Genomic DNA, 18,607 nt, shown 5'->3' with positions numbered 1-18,607 from the left:
TACGTGTTATATCGCTTGTTACTTAAAATGGTGGCAATTTTGAAGCAACGCATTATTTGTAACTTTGTTACTTTATAATGCATTACCAGCATCACTGGTTACGGGACAGCTTTAGCATCATCTCCAGTAGGGCTGGGGGGAAACCAAAAAAAAAATCTAATAACGCTGCTAAGTTGACCTAAAAAATAGGTCGACGCAGAATTTCTGCCTCGGAGCTCAGCCGGGACCCCACCAAAAAAACAAAACAAACAAACAAAAAAAAGTTCCGCCCGGAACCATGTTTGCGCTGACGTTAAACCAATGTTTCACACGGACATTTATTGCAGACGGATGCAGTGTTGGGCGACTGATAAACTTTGCCCAAAATGACACAGGAGCGTCTGTAAGTGCTTTTTAAGACACTATTAGATATGTAATGTACATATAACATGATGTATGAGTGAACTGAATGGAAGTTAGCGTTTTTTTTTTTAACATAAAATGGTAATCGCTAGCATGCTAATGCTAATCGCGAATGCTAACCATTTAGCAAAGGCTGATTTTTGTTGTCTGAAAAAAATACTCCTTATTTTTTCTGTGACAGAAGTTTTGAATGCAAGAAACAGGTGGTTTTAGGCTGGAAGGATACACAACGCATACAAGTTTAAATAGAAAAATGAAAACAGATGCCTGATTAATTTACTTAAATGTAGTATTTGTACTTCGTCACTCCCACCAATGTGTGTATAACGTCGTTTTTACAGATCCGTGTGGATGAATTCAACAAAGTCATGTCCTAATATGTAGAGGAAATGATAGCTTGTTACGGGGGACGTGTGTTGGAGCTGCAGGGACGGTAAAGTGACAGGACTGCGGCTCGAGGACAGAGTGTGATAGCTTTACCCAAGTGGAGAGCACCCATGGGAGAGTGTAGGAGTGTTGGAAAAGATAAGACAGTGTGGGATAGACTGGAAGAAGACGAAGCATAATAATGCCGACAGAGAGCTGGTGGGAGGGAGATGTCAAAGCGGGGAGGAAGCCATCAAGTACCGGTCGGTGTGCATCTCTCGGGGAGTCGGGGCTGGTGTGAAGGGAAAACGGCCGAGTTGGTGAGTGTTTTTAATAACTTAGCACCGGTCCAGTGGAGACAAGAAATCCCCCCCGAACGCACGGAGACTAATGAAAACGCAGCCAACGTCACATTCAATAACGAAAGCAATGAAAAGAAGGCCGTGACAGATGTACGCCACCAAGCAACAGCTAAAGCCTACGGGCGGCAAGAGGGGCCAAAAACAAATCGATAGCCAAGCAAGCCACTTTATTAGCTCTTATTAGTCCGAGTTAATGAATCCCACCACTGTGAGGATTTTTTTTTTTTTTAACCCACTTCCTTATGGTGAAGCCTCTCTATCACTTGACTTGAGTGGTGCGATTTTGTCTCAGTCATTTGTGCAGGTGTGTGCTGATACATTTTTGTTTGTGCTGCTACAGTCTTTGCTTTAGTAAAGATGATTCCATAGGTCAATCTGAGTTAACCCCCCCCCCCCCCCCCCCCCCCCCCTCATTTGCTCTGAGTGTAATTCACTTGCTTGAAATGATGCCAAAATTGTGTCATTCATTAGTGCTTTGTTTGTGATGGATTGAAGGAAAATGTTTCATTGTGCTTTTATTGGGTTTTGGAAGACATTCCAAAATATATTGTCGAGAATTACTTGACATGCAATACATTGAGCAAAAATAGTGTAGTTTGCAAATGGTTTGTTTTGTGCTGTATTGAATGAAAATGTTCAAATGTGCTTTTGGAGTCTAAAATATATTACAAGATTTTTTTTTTTTTCTCAGGTTACGTCATACAGCCCCAATTGCTCAAAATTAAGACAAACTTGTTTTGTTCATTAGTGTGGTGTTTGTGGCACATGAAATGGAAATGTTCATTTTAAAGTTTTTAAAGGTTTTAAAGCTATTAGAAGCCATATTCTCAGGCGTTTATGTCATCAGGTCTCCCACTGGCTCCAATTAAGCAAATATGGGGGAAAATATCATTAGTGCTTTGTTTGTAGCTGATTGAATGAAAATGTCTCATTGGGCTTTTTTGGTTTTGAAGACATTACACAATGTATTCTCAAGAAGGACATTATCCAGCCTCTCAACGTGCTCCAAAGTGAGCAATAATTGTGGCGGTTTGAATGAAAACGTTTGCTTGTGCTTTTGTGGTTTGAATGCTGTTCGAAAACATATTCTCATGCAAGATGTCATCCAGTCCCTCACTTGATCCAAATTCAGCAAAAATTGCGTCGCTTGTTAGTGTTGCAATTTGTTCCTGATGAAATGTTCGAATGTGGTTTTACGGTTTTAAAGCTGGACGGCAGTGAACTGTGCCAGGGAAAGGCAGCTTTTGTTAGGGCCTACTTGCCTCACACTGGCAATATTAACGATAGCAAATGCAAGGAATTGTGTGCACTGTCCTTTGTTGCCATCCAATTAGCGGCACAAGCTTCCATACGGCCATCAATTAGCACTTCCTAAAAATAACTTTTCGGGTGGCACGCAGTGCGTTGTTGTTACTTTGCTGTGATATTCCCCCATGGTGTGCCTTTAGTGCAAATATGTTGCCTTATTGGCTCTCCTGCGATTGTGTTCGCTCATTGAGCTGCAGATTTACGCTTGATGTGCGAGAGTCTCGACTTGTAATTAAAAGTAGATCAAGAGGAACAAGGTGGTGGAATGTGATTAAATAAGTATTGTGATTCAGACACGTGCCATTTATTCTTGGTACTCAAGTTGTAGTATGAGATGTAGCCTGGTGATGGCATTGGCAAACCAGCCTATGAGAACTCGGCTGAAAAAAAAACGTACGAAAAAACAAAACAAAAGCATGTACGAAGTGTGCGATCGCACAAGGCGACATGGGGCGTGGCTAAAATGGAGCCCAGGTACGCACTTGGGCTTCCACCATGAGTCGCGCCTCAGCCACTATTCAGTGTAAGAACCGAGTGCCTTCGTTCCATCAGTGGCTATCTGGCGCAACTGCGAAAGACTCATAATTGGCCCATGTCAACCACGACAACGAGCAGTTAGCTAGCTAGCTATGCCGACGCCCCGGAAATTCTTCTTTCCTCGATTCCACAATTGACAGACCAGCTCAGTCTCGCCATTTCAATTCCCAGGTGTTAAGTTTTATGTTAGTGTGTGAGGTCAGTGTGTTGAACCGTGAATCATTGAGTTTTTTTTAATAGCAAGAAGTTGTGTGATCTACAGGTTGAGGAATGAGACAGTGATGTATTGGACGACCCCGCCATTTGAAAAGAATGAAATGTAAAGCTTGAAGTATACTTGTTTTTTTGGGGGGGAGGGGTTCACTTTAACTCAAAATCAACAGGAACTAATAAATGATACTTGAACCCTCAGATACACACGGCGTCTTCAAAAGGCGTTTGCACCATCTGAAACTGACGTCTTACTGCTAGTTTGCTGAATTTATCAAAAGAGGATACGGAGCGAAAACCTTCTGCAAGGTTTGCAATCAACCTTGGCTGCCAGCTTTTCAATTAACTGTGAACAAAAGTTGGACGCTCAACGTGAACGCGACAGAACGGCTCGTCCTTGGTTGATGCTTGACAAATTGGAGATGTTTTTGTTCTAATTGTATGGCGCTCTCTATTGAGTGGTGTGCTGCTTTCACGGCCAATCGGCTCGGCGAACAGGCTTTTACGTCATCTTGACTGTATTTCACTTATATGTACGTAGATGTGCGGCCTCAAAAGTCGAGCCTCGTACAAGCAGTGTTTTCTTACCACCTCCGCTGCGTGGCTTATGTAGGCAAAAACCAAAAAAAATACGACATTTAGTAGAGAAGTGGTGAACAGGATCACAGGCTCCTTTTGAATTCTGGTGATGACCCAGGATTTTTTTTAATTTTTACATTAAACCTTGTGAAATAATTCATTTTTTGACATTTACTTTAGTTTCTCAATGAGTACTTCATGAAAGGATGAACTGTTTTGGCTATAAAAATAAAGGTTCACAAATGAGAATTTGTTTTCACTTTTCAGCGTTAAGGTCCACTTGAATTGGGGCCAGCCAAGACAGTTGCTTCTTTGGTTATTGGCAGGATTGCACAAAAATGGCACAACCGAGTTCTGTCAAACTTAATGGAGGGGTGGCACATGTGCTGAGAAGCGAACCAATACATTTTTGGAGAGGATATCAGAATGGTGACATTAGAGCCCACTTGAACTGGAACCACCTGAGACAGTTGCTTAATTCTTGGCAAGATTGAAGAAAAATGACACAACTGATTTTCAGGAAATATGCTGTGCACATATTATATTTTGGTGAGGATCCAGATCAAGGATTTTGACTCTTCATCTTTACGACCCACTTGAATTAAGGCCTGCTGAGATTTTTTTTTTTTTTTTTTTTTTTTTTTGGGGGTATCGGAAGGATTCTGCAAAAACAACACAACCAATTTCCAGGAGACTTGTAAAAACATGTTCGGAGCAGACACTCATCACATTTTTTTCCGATTCGAATAAAGGTGCAGTGCAGTGCAGTTGAATCGAGGCCAAGTGGAGCACAGGTGTTGTTTGGTGTTTGGTTATTGGAATGGATTACGCAAAAACAACACAATTTATTTCTATAAAACCTACTGGAGGTGTGCCAAGAACGAAAAGCCCTTCAATTTTATTGCTAAGGTGTGAACAAAGAAATAGACTTAGAAATCTCTTTTTTGGGGTGTCAATTTAATTAAAAATCATCAAGATGTAAGAAATGGTACCTAAACCCTATTAAAATAGTAAAAAAACCAAACATGATCTTTTTGGGCGCTGTAGAGTCCACTTGTAGTGGGCCCACAAAGTTAAGAAATTGAGAATAGCTTCTCTTCTCTAGTTATGAGGCATTTCAGCTACATGCTACATCTGCTTGCATTCATCCAGATACATCCCCATGTTTCCTTTTTGCCATCACTTCTATCCTTCTTCATAACAAACACACAAAGCCAAAGAAAAAGCTAAATACACTCGTTCCTTAATGCTGTCATGATGATTCGGTTTGACTTTTGAGGTATATATGTATTTTTTGGGAAATATAATGTTGATCTGCAGCATTTTCTCACACTGTGAAAACTGCCATGAAGCTCTCTAAGCGAGACAAATAACATTTTGTGTTAACATCTCTGGGCTGTCATTCATGTTGAACCTCTTGAAAATGAACGCACGCTGACACCGAATGAAATACGATTGTATTGCGTCGCTCCTCGGAGAAGGAATCTCATCTCTCGTCTGCGAGGGAAAAAAACGCGTCAGCGGCGGCGGGCAGGTTTGTTTCCATTGCCTCTGCTTTGCTCGCCCCTCGTGGTTTTGTTGCCGTGTTGTTTGAGGTCCCCTTTGTGCGTCGCTCGCCTGCGTGGATCACTTTTAACTCGTCTCCGCTGACTTCACACGCGCCGCACACATGCTCCCCTTCCGGCACGAATCGCAGGAACAGATCATAAGTGACGGCAAATGGACTCGCTTGTTTGTGCTGCATAGCTACAAGGTGGTAAACAAGTCACTCTTAGCTTTTTTACCCCACTGCTGTAACATATCTCATTGTTGAATGTTTTACCTTGCTTTGCCGTGTTGTCTTGCATCATTGCATCCGTCATCAAAAGTCAAAAAACTCAAAATAGTGCCAGCTAAACTTTTTTTTTTTTCACAGTCATATTTTTGGGCAGTGGGCGTGTGCAAGCACCAAAATGGCTGTTTTAAGGTATATATGCATGTTGTTGTTTTTCTTTTTTGAGTAAAAGATGTAAATGTGTGTTTTGTGTTCGTGGTCTTGACGCAATGGGCACAAAGAAGTCTCAAAATCATTTGCAGCATTATTCATATCCAATGTTAAAATGTCACAGTCGTGTATTCATTGAAAAGAAGAAACCAAAAAAAACCTTGAGACTGATTTGCAATTCAAACAGAAACCTTAAGCATTATTGTTAGAGATGCTCCGAAGCGAGCAGCCATGTTGAATTCCTGACATAAAGGAGCAGAAATTTCATTGTATGTAAAATGCACGCCCCCGTGTATTATATATTTTTGATGTTTGTGTGTTGTTGTATTGCACGTCAGAATCACATTAGCTTAAAGGAGACGCATTGGAAATGGCTGTGAGCTTCTGCCTTTTTTGGTCCCCGCGCTCGCTTCTCCCCTCATGTTTTATTAATGCAGTGTTGTTATTTGTTTTGGTCTCCCGCCTTGTAACCCCCGCCAGACTACACCTCATACACAACAAGTTGTCCGCGCCAGGACCGACGAGGGGAACACGCGATCCGTGAGGTTAACCGCAATACACGAAATAAACAAGTGCCGTGAGCTGCATTTTAGGATTTTGTTCGTTTTAAGGCTTGAATTTTTTAAGTATTCGTTGTTAAAGTCCTACTTTTTCTATTTTATTTTGATACATAGATACATATACTTTGTTATTCCAGAGAGGTACATTGAGGATGTATTTCATGATGAAATATTACATTTTCACATCTTCAATTTTTTTTATTGTAATTTAGTTAGATTCTTAAAATACATTTTTGTTTTAAATGTATTTATTTTTATTTTTGACAGATACTGTACAGTTATCCTGTGAGGTTAAATTGGTTTAATTTGAAAATGATAATTATTTATGATTACCGCATTTTCACGACCAATGGGCGCACCGTATTAAAAGGCGCAGTCTCAGTTACGGGGTCTATTTCTGTATTGAACACACACATAAGGCGTATTATTGGGCGCGGGCATGGTAAAAACATACGCTAGCTTAAAACATACGGTAGCATGCATGCACGCTAAAATCATGTTTTTAAAAAGGCAGCGGGAGCAAAACCGAGTTCGGTTGTACTTTATTGAAGTATTTAACAATGTACTTACCTTGTTTTTTTTTGATCAATCCTCATCCACAAATCCATCAAAGTTCTCCAACCAACACGGCAGGTTCCCTCTCATCATTGTCGGAGTCAGTCTCGTGCGGCTCCTCAGAAATGATGCCGGCTTTTACGAAAGCTCGAACAACAGTGCAAGCAGACACGTTAGCCCAAGCATCCACAATCCATTCACAAATTGTGGCGTAACTCGCCCGGCGCTGCCTCCTAGTCTTAGTAAAGCTGCGTTCGCCATCTGTCATCCATCGCTCCCACGCCGCTCGCAACTTCACTTTGAACGCCCCGTTTACACCGATGTCCAGCGGTTCGTCAAGCCTCCCGGAATGATGGCAAGCTCCGAGTTATTGCACTCAGTCGAATGGTGACTGTGGAGACGCTTCACCCGGCTGTTCTTTGCTCATTAATCCATGGCTCGAGTTGGTCTTCCAACTTCAGCTTCGTCTTCTTGACTTGGCGAAGCTCGTTTTCCTGCTTCCTCCACTTGCGAACCATGGATCCATTGATCTTGAATTCTCGCGCGGCTGCTCGATTCCCATGTTCCTCCGAGTCACTGATAGCTTGCAGTTTAAACTGTGCTTCGTAAGCGTGTCTCTTCGTAGGTGCCATTTTCGGGGGTCCTTAGCCAAACCGATGTTGTTTTGCACAATGCACACCCCGGAAAGGCTCCTAGTCAGTCAAGGGGTTTTAAAATAAATAAAGAAATAAATAAATAAAATAACATTAAAAATAAATAAATAAATAGAACCCCGGGCGCTAGTGGCTTTAGCGCCCTACTTCACGCACCCTTCCCCTGTCTTCAGTCACGTCCGCTTTTCCTCTGTGTGAGCAGCATGTCGGCAGGAAATGTTCAAACAAATAAAAATAAAAATAAAAAGTCAAGCGGAGCACTCATCAAACAACAACATTTATAGATGTTGGAACGCATTATAAGGCGCCGCGTCCATTTTGGAGAAAATTGAAGACTTTTAAGTGCGCCTTATGGTCGTGAAAATACGGTACATTCATACTTCTTTTACATTTTATTAACTTAGCAGTATTTAGAATTGTAATGTATTTTTATTTTTAATGTATTCATCTTATTTTGAAAGATGAATCGATATGGTTTTTATAATCTGTGAGGAAAATGAATAATTTGTTTCATTTTTTAATTATGAATAACTTTGTACTAATTTTTACATGTTCATTTGAATGTATTTTGTATATTTTATATATAGAATATATATTTATATATATTAAGTATATTTTAACGAGAATCAAATTGATTTATTATTCATTTTTAAATGTAGACTTTTTATAAAATTAAAATATATTTTTAATTTACCTTTATTCATATAATTAATCATGTGAGGCAACTTAATGATTTCATTTGACAATTTTTTTCTTTATATTTCAATATAGTTTATTTTTTAATTCTATTTGGTCTGATGAAATAAATGTCATTAATCCCAAAAAGGAAATTAGGATCCGATTTTAATGTTAGTATGATTATTACATTTATACTTAAGTATATTTACTCAAAATACATTGTTTTTATTGTATTTTTTAATTTCATTCAACATTTGAGTTACGCGTTTTAATTTTGAATATATTCAATTTTTTGAATATTATTTACATTTAAAGAGTTTGATACCATGAAAACGAAATGCATAATTATTAACTTCAAACATTTCCCCCACCTCCTCCCAGCCTCGAGACAGACCATCCTCGCATGACGGCGGTTGCCACCAGAGACTCACCGAAGCGTCTTGCTGTCTGTAAGACGTCGCTGCGTCCTCATCACATGCCGCTCCACGGACGCATCAGCTAAAACGGCGTGATGGCAGCACGGCAGGTGAATCCCGCGGGACCGTGCGGGGATTACAGCCTTGTTGGGTTGTTTGTTTGTTGGGTGGCGGCTTTGTGCAGGGAAGCAACAGCTCAGCGCTATTTAAAGCTTTGAGTCCAGCCAGCCGTTTTGATTACAGTACTGCAAATGGAGCTTTACTTGCATGGCACCTATGATGAATGGTGCCAAGTTTAACAATAACGACTCACTGGCAAAGCCCCTTTTTGTGTTGAAAGCAATCGTCGTTGACGCTTTCATACTGCATTCACGGCAGAATAACGCATTAGATGTATTACCATAAAGCCAGATAATATTTGCCTTCACACAGCCACTGCGGCTTGCCCTGTTATGGTAATTGGATGCACGGCGACACAAGCGATTTCACCGTAAAAGGGCCCCGCAGTAGAGGGGGGCGGGGCAAGCGGCGGTTTGTTTGCATGAGACAGGACAGCTGCATCAAAACTGTCTGTAAATGTTGATTATTGTCACAAAATCTGTTATTAAGAGACCTGGGAACTGTTTAAATTACAGTGTTGGCTCGTTATGTCGCAGTTCACCTATTGCGGATTCAGTGCATTGGGGATTGTTTTTCATATTCATAGCGTTCATATTGACTATCGTGGGATTTTGAGTGTATGCTGTATTTTTTTTGTGGTAAAATAAAAGCTTCCTAGTGTGTCTGAAAACAAACTTAAAACAAATCTAAACAATAGTAAAATGGGCATAGTGCACAGTATTACTCTGCATTACTATATATTTAGAAACTCTTAAATCTTTAGGAGGATAGAAAGTGTTTATAATATGGTAGAAGTTAATAGGAGTGTGGGGAATCTTAATATGAGTCTGGGGAGGGTCACACAGTTTTAAAATATGTATAAATAATCCCAAAATGATCTTGACTTCGCGGATTTCACCTATTGCAGGAATGGTCCGGAATCCGGATTACTTACTGTAGTGCAAAAAACGTTACGTAAATACATCCACTTGCATCGGGGACAAGCGGGAGAGTGACCACGGCCCGACGGCGTTTCGGCCGTCTATTTATGCTAAGCGGTGGTGACATCTGCATGAGTCTGTTTTGAATTCCCTCCCATGCCTCGGGGCGTTTAAGATGGATGCCAAGTGTAGGGCGTTGAGAGAGCAGAGGTCAGGTTGGCTCGCATAGATATTCGTGGAGAGAACCCCGATGGAGGGATGAGTCACGCACACTTGGCGCTAGCGGCCCCCCAGGGGCCTCTGCTGGCCGCTGCTTCATTACCCAACCCTTCTTGCTTTTTTTTTTTTTTTTTAAAGGTTCCGCCGCGCCCGCCGTCTTTGAACCCGCCGCCGGTTTTAGGCGTTATAAATAAATATGTCGGGTGGAGGTGGCTGGTGGAGAACTCAAGATAATACAGTGGGAAGGGGAACAGGAAGGGGAATCTATTTGCGTGCATGGAAATAAAAGAAAGTAGGCGAGGCAGTCCAAGGCTGCAGAAATACATTTGCATTTGATTGTTTGCACGGTTATAAATATGTATTGTATTCAGAATGATTGTTTTATTCAAATAGGGGAGTTCACACACAAAACATCTGTCAACTGCATGTTTCCGAAGATACTCCTTATAGATGAAAGTGCTGGGATACCGGCATGTTTAGAGAGGAAAATAAAAGAACAAGGATGACCTTTTTTCATGACATTTTTATTTTTCATGTACTTTTTATTTTAGTTCAAACATATAGTTTTGGATGAAATTTACACTTAGCCTGTTTGAGAAAAAGAGAAAGATTATAAATTGTATTAAATTTACACATTTGTTTTAGTTTGTTTTAATCTGTTTATTTACTTTCATTTTTAATGTACTTAAAAAAAATCTTATTCCGAATGTATAATTTTCATTAAATTAACATTTAGCATGTCTTAAAAAAAGTTGTTAGGAAATTTTTAAGAATTAAATTGAGATTTGTTTTCCTTTTCCTTTTTATTTATTTTAGATTTTTTCATTTTTATTTTTTTTTATTTATACATTTGACTTACTTAACCTGTTTGAAAAAAAGTTAAACTGAGGATCAAATTTCACAATGTTCACATTTACATCTAAAATTGAATTTGCATTTATTTAGTTTAACTTTTAATATTTTATTTTATTTCAAATGTATACTTTTGATCAAATTTGGACATTTTTCTTTTGTTTTTATTGTCTTGTATGAATACATCTGATCCAATTTTGACTTCCTCAGCCTGTTTGAGGAAAGAAAAAGACTTTACAGATTAAAATTTTCATAAATTTACGATTCTTTTTTTTTGTTGTTGTTGTTTTTTTCCCGTTTTTCTTTATTTATTTGGGGCGGCACAGTGTTGAGAGGTTAGCACGTCCACCTCGCGGTTTTAAGGTTCTTGTGTGGCTTTTGTCTGGCTTCTCCAGCAATCGCAGGGCGCATATTGACAAACCAGGATTCACACTCACATTCACACCTATGGTCAATTTAGAGACTCCAGTGAACATAACGTGCATGTTTTTCGAATGTGGGAGGTTGCTACTTTACCTAGTGCGTTTATCCATCCATCCATGAGCGCAACCTATCCCAGCTTGGAAAAGTATTTTTAACCACCGTACACGTGTGGCTATATAGCCCGGAGGATGCGAGAAGTGACACTAATCATTTCCTGACCTTCAAGTGCCCTTGCGCGCTTTCTCAGGGGGTTCACACAAAAAAAGAATCTCTGAGACACAGATGACTGACTGGTTCACCTGCCGCCATTATTGGTCCAGTGAGTCCGGTCCAGCCAAATGTGAACCTGATACACATGACAGTCAGACACACATTTATTAGACCAGTGATTCCCAGCCACGCCAGTCTCGCTTTATCGGGCTGAAAATTATTATTCACCACAAACAACGCATCTTTGTTCATCTATCTATGCCAGTGGTGTGCAGTGGCTATAGAAAGTCTACACACCCCTGTTCAAATTCCACGTTTTTGTGATGTAAAAAAAAAAAAGAGACCAAGATAAATCATTTCAAAACATTTTCAACCATGTGACCAATAGCATGTGACCAATAGCATGTATAACTCAAGATGTGTTTGTGTTCAGATTTAACCAATCAAATTGAAACTCATGTTAGTGCACCACTGCCACAATTTAAAGTGCCTCTGATGACTGACTGCAAATACAGCATATGAATGAAACCTCATTTGAATCCTTAACCTTTTCTTCAATTATTTGAACGCCTAACGTTGGATTGAAAACCTATTTTGAAGCCTTAACCTTTGCTTCAAACCATAATTTGGAACTAACCCCTTTTTGAGCAGGGAAAACTGGTGTTGTGTTTCATTCTTGTTGCTGCTTTGGTATTAAAAAAAAAATGCATTGTTGTTTTTCATGGTCAAAATAAATCTCAAAAACAAATCAAACGCTGGCTAGAAACACACACAGCACAGGCTTGAAACCATAATTTAAAATCGAACCTTGGCTTCATACCCCATTTTCAAACCCAACCTTGGGACCCTAACCTTGGCTTGAAGCCCACATTTGAAACTCTAACCTCGATTTAAAAATCTAACACTTGCTTTAAATCCCAATCCATGCTTGAAACCCTAATTTGAAACCCCAAATTTTGCCGACTAACCCAAATTCTAAACCCTTAATCTGACTCGAAACCCAAATTTTGATACTCTAACGTTGTCTTAAAACCCTAATTTTCAACCCCAAATTTATCTCGAAATCTCAACCCATGCTTGAAATCCCTATTTTTCAACCCTAACCCTGACTTGAAACTCTGTTTTAAAACCCTCATTTTAATCCTTAACCCTTGTTTGAAATTCCAATCCATGCTTGAAATCCTAATTTCAAACCATAACCCAGGCTCGATATCCTAATTTGAAACCCTGACCGTGGCTTCATACCCCAATTTGAAACCCTTACTCTTGGCGGAAACCTGAATTTGAAACCCAAACAATTCCAGCTACTGTTCTATCCCATTTTTTAGCAGATGGCTGACTGTAAATGAATTCCAACCATGATTATTTTAGTGGGGGGAAACAACAGATTGTGCATTAATCGTGAAACAATTGAGTCTATAAAAGTGACTTTTATGAATAATCTCAGTAAGTAGTGCAAATAACACATGCAGCGCTATAGAAACTCCTCTCGAGACCTCAATATGAATCATAAGAACAAATAAATATGATAACGAGGATCGTTATATAAATACTGATAAATAAAATCTTCTTTGCCGTTTGGCCACCATTTGTGAATGTTGGGAAGGAGGATTCCCACACCATGCGACACCGCTGCCGTCGATGCTATTTATAGCTGCCGCGTGTGGGCAAATGTGTTCTTTTTTTCCCTCGCGTGGGCACATTTGTTGACGCTTTGATGAAATATTACCAGTTACAGCGCTCGCTCGCAGAGGGTCTCGACCAGGAATGTTGAATTATTCCGTGCGCGAGGTTTGCGCACCAGCCAAGAGACTGTTTCCCACCAATCACCTCCCGTGATTATGCGATTATGATCCTGTAAAATTGCTTTACAAACATCCAATTGTTTACGGGGGGGGGGGGGGGGGGGGGTTAAAAATGAACCTTGATTAGCCAAATGTTGCTTCACCAAAGACATTATTAGCTTTGCTTTCATAGCTCCTGGAAACAGGAGTTCAAAACAAACCGATTAAAAGATCATTCAAACAAAATAAACAGTTTCTCCACGATCAATTTGAAACCCTAACACTGGCTTGAAACACAAATTCGAAACCCTAATCCTGACATGAAACCCCATCCCAGTCTTGCAAGCTGAATTTGAAGCCATAAACCTTGCTTGAAACCCTAACCCAGACATGAAACCCTAACATTTGCTTCAAACCATAATATAAAATCCTAACCCTATTTGAAACCTCAACCCAGGTTTGAAACCGTAATTTGAAATCCTAAACCTTGCTTGAAACCCACAATTGAAATCCTATCCCTGGCTTTAAACCCTAAGCCCATGCTTGAAACCTGAATTTGAAAATCTAATCCTGACTTGAAACCCCAGCTAAGGCTTAAAACCTGAATTTGAAACCTGGCTTGAAACCCCACTTCAACACCATAACCCTTGCTTGAAACCCGAATTTAAAAGCGCAACCCTGTCTTTAAACCCAAACATGCATTTAAAACCCTAACGGTGGCTTCTAAACCGCAATTTGACACCCTTACTCTGTCCAGACCCTCTGCAGTTGAGTAAGTAGTTTTGAGCAAACCCCCAACAAAATGGACTCGGTCGCTCATTTTCAAGTTTAGGTTGCCGACATCGTGACACGAGATTCACTTGGCTGTCCACGGACGCTACAATTAGCATCTCGCAAGTTGAAGAAAAACCCGGCCGGCATAAAAGCGTCATCAAACTCCCGTGCGCCGTTCCTGAAACGCGGAGAAAATCCATCTCCCCCGCATGGAACGTTCCCACACCCCCGTAGCAACCTTAATGATATTCTCCCGGCTGCCGACGATTCATTTCGGCGTTGGCATCCGCTGCATATTAATAGAAAAGAACATAACTGCGAGGCCACTGGCTCGAAAGGAGCTCCTACTTTCTTTTTCATTATTTATTTTTTTTTTTTTTTCCTGCAGTCGCATAGGAAGAACATAAGGCGCCAGTATACAATAAAAGAAAGTACTATATAGAAACAATGGATTTCAACGTGTGAAAGTTTCATCGCTAAGCGACGATTAAACAGGAGGAAGGTGTTCCGCTCGGGGGTAAAGTTTAGTTCACGCAAGCTCGGAGAGACTGCGCTAAAAATAGAAGAAGAAGAAAAAAAAAACATCGTACCTTGGTTTTGAGGTGACGCTTTGTTTCACATTGGGAAGAGGAAACTACTAGCAGTCAGTTCTCCAATACTTGAAAGATTCTCAGATAAACAAAATAATGTCTGAACGGTGTCGATTATTATGCTCCGTGATATTCGGCACTAAGCTTATTTGAAACTCTAAGCCTGTCATGCAATTTGAAACCCTAAAATTGGGTTGAAACCTCACTTTGTAACCCCGAACCACGCTTAGTTGCAACCCTAATTTGAATCCCTCATCAAGGTTTCAAACCCTAAACCTGTCTCGTAGTATTAATTTCAAACCATAACCCGAAACCTTAACCCTAGATCACGAGCGTCAAGCTCATTTTTGTCGCAGGGAATTGTAGTTTTACGGTAGTTTTATGGATCACCTCAGAGGGCCGTTATGACTGTGGAACCATGTAAATATATCATCACCTCATCATGTCATTACCAATACGGTGGAATCTCGGTTTTCATACGCCCTGGCCTTCATAGGATTCTATTTCTAACATTATTTTTTTCGCTGACATTTTGTCCCAGTTTTTTCTATATCTGCTTGGTTTTCATACAGGTGAAAATGGACCAAACACCAAACGCTTTCGCAGGCCCACATCACTGCTTTCTTATGTTAGAATGCGTTATTAAAAATGAAGACAATTTTGAAAATTTGGTCCAGAAGAAGCTGAAATAGACGCACATGAAATGATATGGCGAGCTGGATCTGGAGACCCCCGGGCCTTGAGTTTGACACCTCTGTTATCGATTTTAGACCCTAACCCTGGCTCAAAACCATAATTTAAAACATCAACCTTTCCTTAAAACCCTAACTTCAAACACAATCTTAATCTTCACCCCTAAACCTAATTAAAAATCCTAACTTTTGCTTCAAAACGCTAGTTGGAAACAGTAAACCTGATTTAAAACCTTAACCCTGGCTTGAAACCCGAACCCTGGTTTAAAACCCTAGCTTCAAACTGTAATTGGAAACCCTGACGTTTGCTTCAAAACCTAGTTAGAACGGCTAACCCGGCTTGCAATCTTAATTTCAAGTCATTTCTTTGTGGAGTCAATTCTTTCAGAACTCTTGCTGACGCGTAAAAAGTCCTCCATCTTTTGTTTGACAAGATGGCCCCCAGCTAAACAGGAAGTGAGTCGCTCTTTGCACATCCGTCGTTTTCCATCAATAGCGTTCGGCTGAGAAGCAAGCGCGCGTCTAATTGCCAATGATCGTCCCGCTTTGAACAAATAACCTCCCCCGGCGCTTCTCCGTCGACGGCCGGCGCTAATTTCCCCGGGAGTTAGTCCATACGTCGCTCCTTTCAACTTTTTAATGCCATTAATTCCTGAAGTCAATAACAAGTTACAGAGCGACTGGCGCATTACTCTCCATTAACTCACTTGGACGACAGACCGAGCGCCGATATTAGGTTGGTTGCCCTAACGTCATTCCGGCTACCTTGAGGGGATCGCAAATGACGGTGGACTCAAGTGTCAGGCGGCATCAACGAGAAGATGCATCAAAGCCGCAGCGGGATTGTCGCCGTTCAATCGGTGCCTTTGTTCACAGACACCTTTAGAAGAAGCGTGTGCGTGGGCGGCGTTTGGATTGTCATCTGTCGCCGCGTTTCTCTCCCGGCCAGGTTGGAATTGAGCAGCGGCAAACTACGACACCTTGACCCGCGTCGGCGGATGGACTTCCGAAAATAACGCTGCAATCGCAGGCTGTAGATTTGGTTTCCGTCACTAAACACATAATCAGTCTGCTTTCATAAAGGACGACAGAAATCTGAGAAAATATTTACTGCTGAGAAGCAGAGGAAGATTCGAGGGATTTGGACGATTGTAAGTTAAATAAACTGAAAATCTTAGGAAACCCGCAACATCTGTAAAAACAAATATGCGCAAGACGCAGTCATTGCCTTATAAATCCCCAAGAACTTATTGCACCCATAAAACTTTGAATCACCCTCCTGCAAAACGAGAGAGACCGCGTGTGAGTCCTTTGCGTGAGCTGTGGCCGACAGCAGCTCCTGCCTGAGCGTGTTGATTGATTTTGTGTTTTGCTGGTCTCGAAATGTGCAACTTTGGCTCTCCTTGCCCACATCCGAAGGCAGCACAGTAAGTAAATATAATATGAAAAATGATTACTACAACAAGTTGGAAACGTTGACCAGTTGGACATTCAAAAGTGTAGAGGTCAAACTAAGTTCACCTCGAATGGTTGTTTTGCATTTTAGGTTCATCCTGAAATTTCAAATCTCAATATCCTTTTAATGTTTTGTGACAAGTGTGTATTGTATGAATGGAACAGGTGAATACACAGGGTTAATTATTCCTTCTGCCATCTAGCTGAAGAGCATCAAATTCTTCTAAACCTTCTTCATTACTTACTGTACCTTTACGCCGTCCCTGAGTGGGAACTGAACCCACACAGTGACTCCGTTAAAAAGTTCAATTTTTCCATAATACACTTTTAATTTGTGGAAAAACTTCAAGAAGCCATAATATGTCTCTCATGGCACCTTGAAGTAAGCATCACATGAAGCGTTGGTTTTCATCTCACTTCCTCGACAGAGTCCGCCAGCCAAAGTAGCTGGTGGTGTTGCGCCTTTGCCCCCACCCCAAGAAAGAAAATCCTCATTATCCGTTATGCGGCGCCGGCCGGGCATCCAGACTTTGGCGGTCACCCTAGGAGACGACGCTCTGATGCAAAATAACCCCAAATTGGCATCTCACGTCGTGACGCTGGCACAGTTGGACTTGAATCCAAAACAGTCTTTTGATTGAGGCAAAAAGGGATGACTTGACCATCCGCCGTCCGCCACCCCACATTTACATGTTTGTTTGTTTTTTTTATATCCTTCTTTGTTGGTTTGAAAATTGCGTACGCGCGACCAATGCTCATACCCAGAGTATAGTTACAAATACAGACGACAAAGGGAGTTAATGCGCGTCGCCGTGGCAACGCATATGTTGCTGTCACCTTTTGACAGCTGCAGAGATTAAGGGGAGGATTTTATTCAGGGTAAATATTAACATGCGGGGGAGAAATGACTGTTGCGCACGGTGACAAACCCATCGCAAATGATCATTGTTATCATATAGTCCCTCCTGTCAGGATTGAGGATTAACACCAGATCCTATTTGTCTTGGGTTCTAACACACACGGGTGTGGCGATATTATGCCTTCGCTGGGTTCTGTGTGAACACAGACAGATATGTTGCAGAAATTCTGTTACAGTTCTCACAATTTTGCTGGAGCTCTATGTCATATGGACTTTCATGTCAAGCGTGTTTTTTGTTGTTGTTGTTTGTTGTTTTTCCAGTAAATGGGTATTATCCCTCTACAGCAAATCAGTTACTCAGTCTTTGCTGGGTTCTGTGTGAAAGGCACAGGAGGTTCAATTTTGGTTCTTCTGTTACGGCTCTGACAGTTTTGCTTGATCTCTGTGTAAAAGAGGATTTCATGTTCAACCGATGTTTCCCTAATTTTGGGGGATTCTTGATTTGGGGTAATAGCAGATATAGAATGTGTGAAAGCATATGCAGTTCTGGAATATCCTTCCTTCGTTGGGTTTTGTGTGAAAGACAGGTGGATAAATCCGGATCTTTTGCTCTAGCTTTGACGCATTTGCTTATTACCTATTACTGTTACTTATTTTTCTCTACATTAAAGCAATTACACTGTCTTTGCTGGGTTCTGTGTGAAAGGCACATGTGCATACATTCCAGAACTTCTGTTACACCTTTGTTGTGCCATTTTTGCAGGATCTTGGAATCAAAAAAGGCAAATGTTCACATGATTTTTGGCAAACTTTGTGGTATTGTTCTGCCACATTAAATCAACTCTGCCTTTGCTGGGCTCAATGTGAAAGGCACAGGCAGACAAATTACAATTCCTCTGTTATGGCTTGGTTGCAACCTTTTTGCAGGATTTGTGTGGAATGTTAAAGTGACCCCCCTCAGGCAAATGTGTATTATTCCTCTACATCAAAGCAATTACTTTCTTTGCTGGGTTTTGTTTGAAATGCGCAAGTGGATACATTCTGGATCATCTGTTACGGCTTGTTTGCCGCATTTGTGCAGCATTACTGTGTAAAAGTG

At 40.8% G+C, this 18,607-nt stretch overlaps 1 long non-coding RNA gene across 4 annotated transcripts in view; it reads left to right on the top strand.

Annotated features, from left to right (window-relative positions):
- The first annotated feature begins 315 nt into the window (after positions 1 to 315).
- LOC133489421 (uncharacterized) overlaps positions 316 to 18,607 on the top strand; it is a 41,482-nt gene continuing 23,190 nt past the window's right edge. Inside the window, exons 1-4 of one of the 4 annotated variants that reach the window (XR_009791901.1) lie at positions 348 to 382; positions 5,680 to 5,730; positions 6,229 to 6,288; positions 8,576 to 8,720. This is a non-coding gene — a long non-coding RNA (uncharacterized LOC133489421). Of the gene's footprint in view, positions 383 to 914; positions 1,089 to 5,379; positions 5,518 to 5,679; positions 5,731 to 6,228; positions 6,289 to 8,575; positions 8,721 to 18,607 lie in introns of those variants that run through there. The other 3 variants (XR_009791900.1, XR_009791898.1, XR_009791899.1) reach the window with 3 other exon arrangements.

Source organism: Phyllopteryx taeniolatus, chromosome 14, assembly GCF_024500385.1.
Source record: "Phyllopteryx taeniolatus isolate TA_2022b chromosome 14, UOR_Ptae_1.2, whole genome shotgun sequence".
Classification (NCBI taxonomy): domain Eukaryota; kingdom Metazoa; phylum Chordata; class Actinopteri; order Syngnathiformes; family Syngnathidae; genus Phyllopteryx; species Phyllopteryx taeniolatus.
The sequence above is the reverse complement of the archived record's forward strand: the minus strand, read 5'-3'. Positions and strand labels throughout refer to the sequence as shown.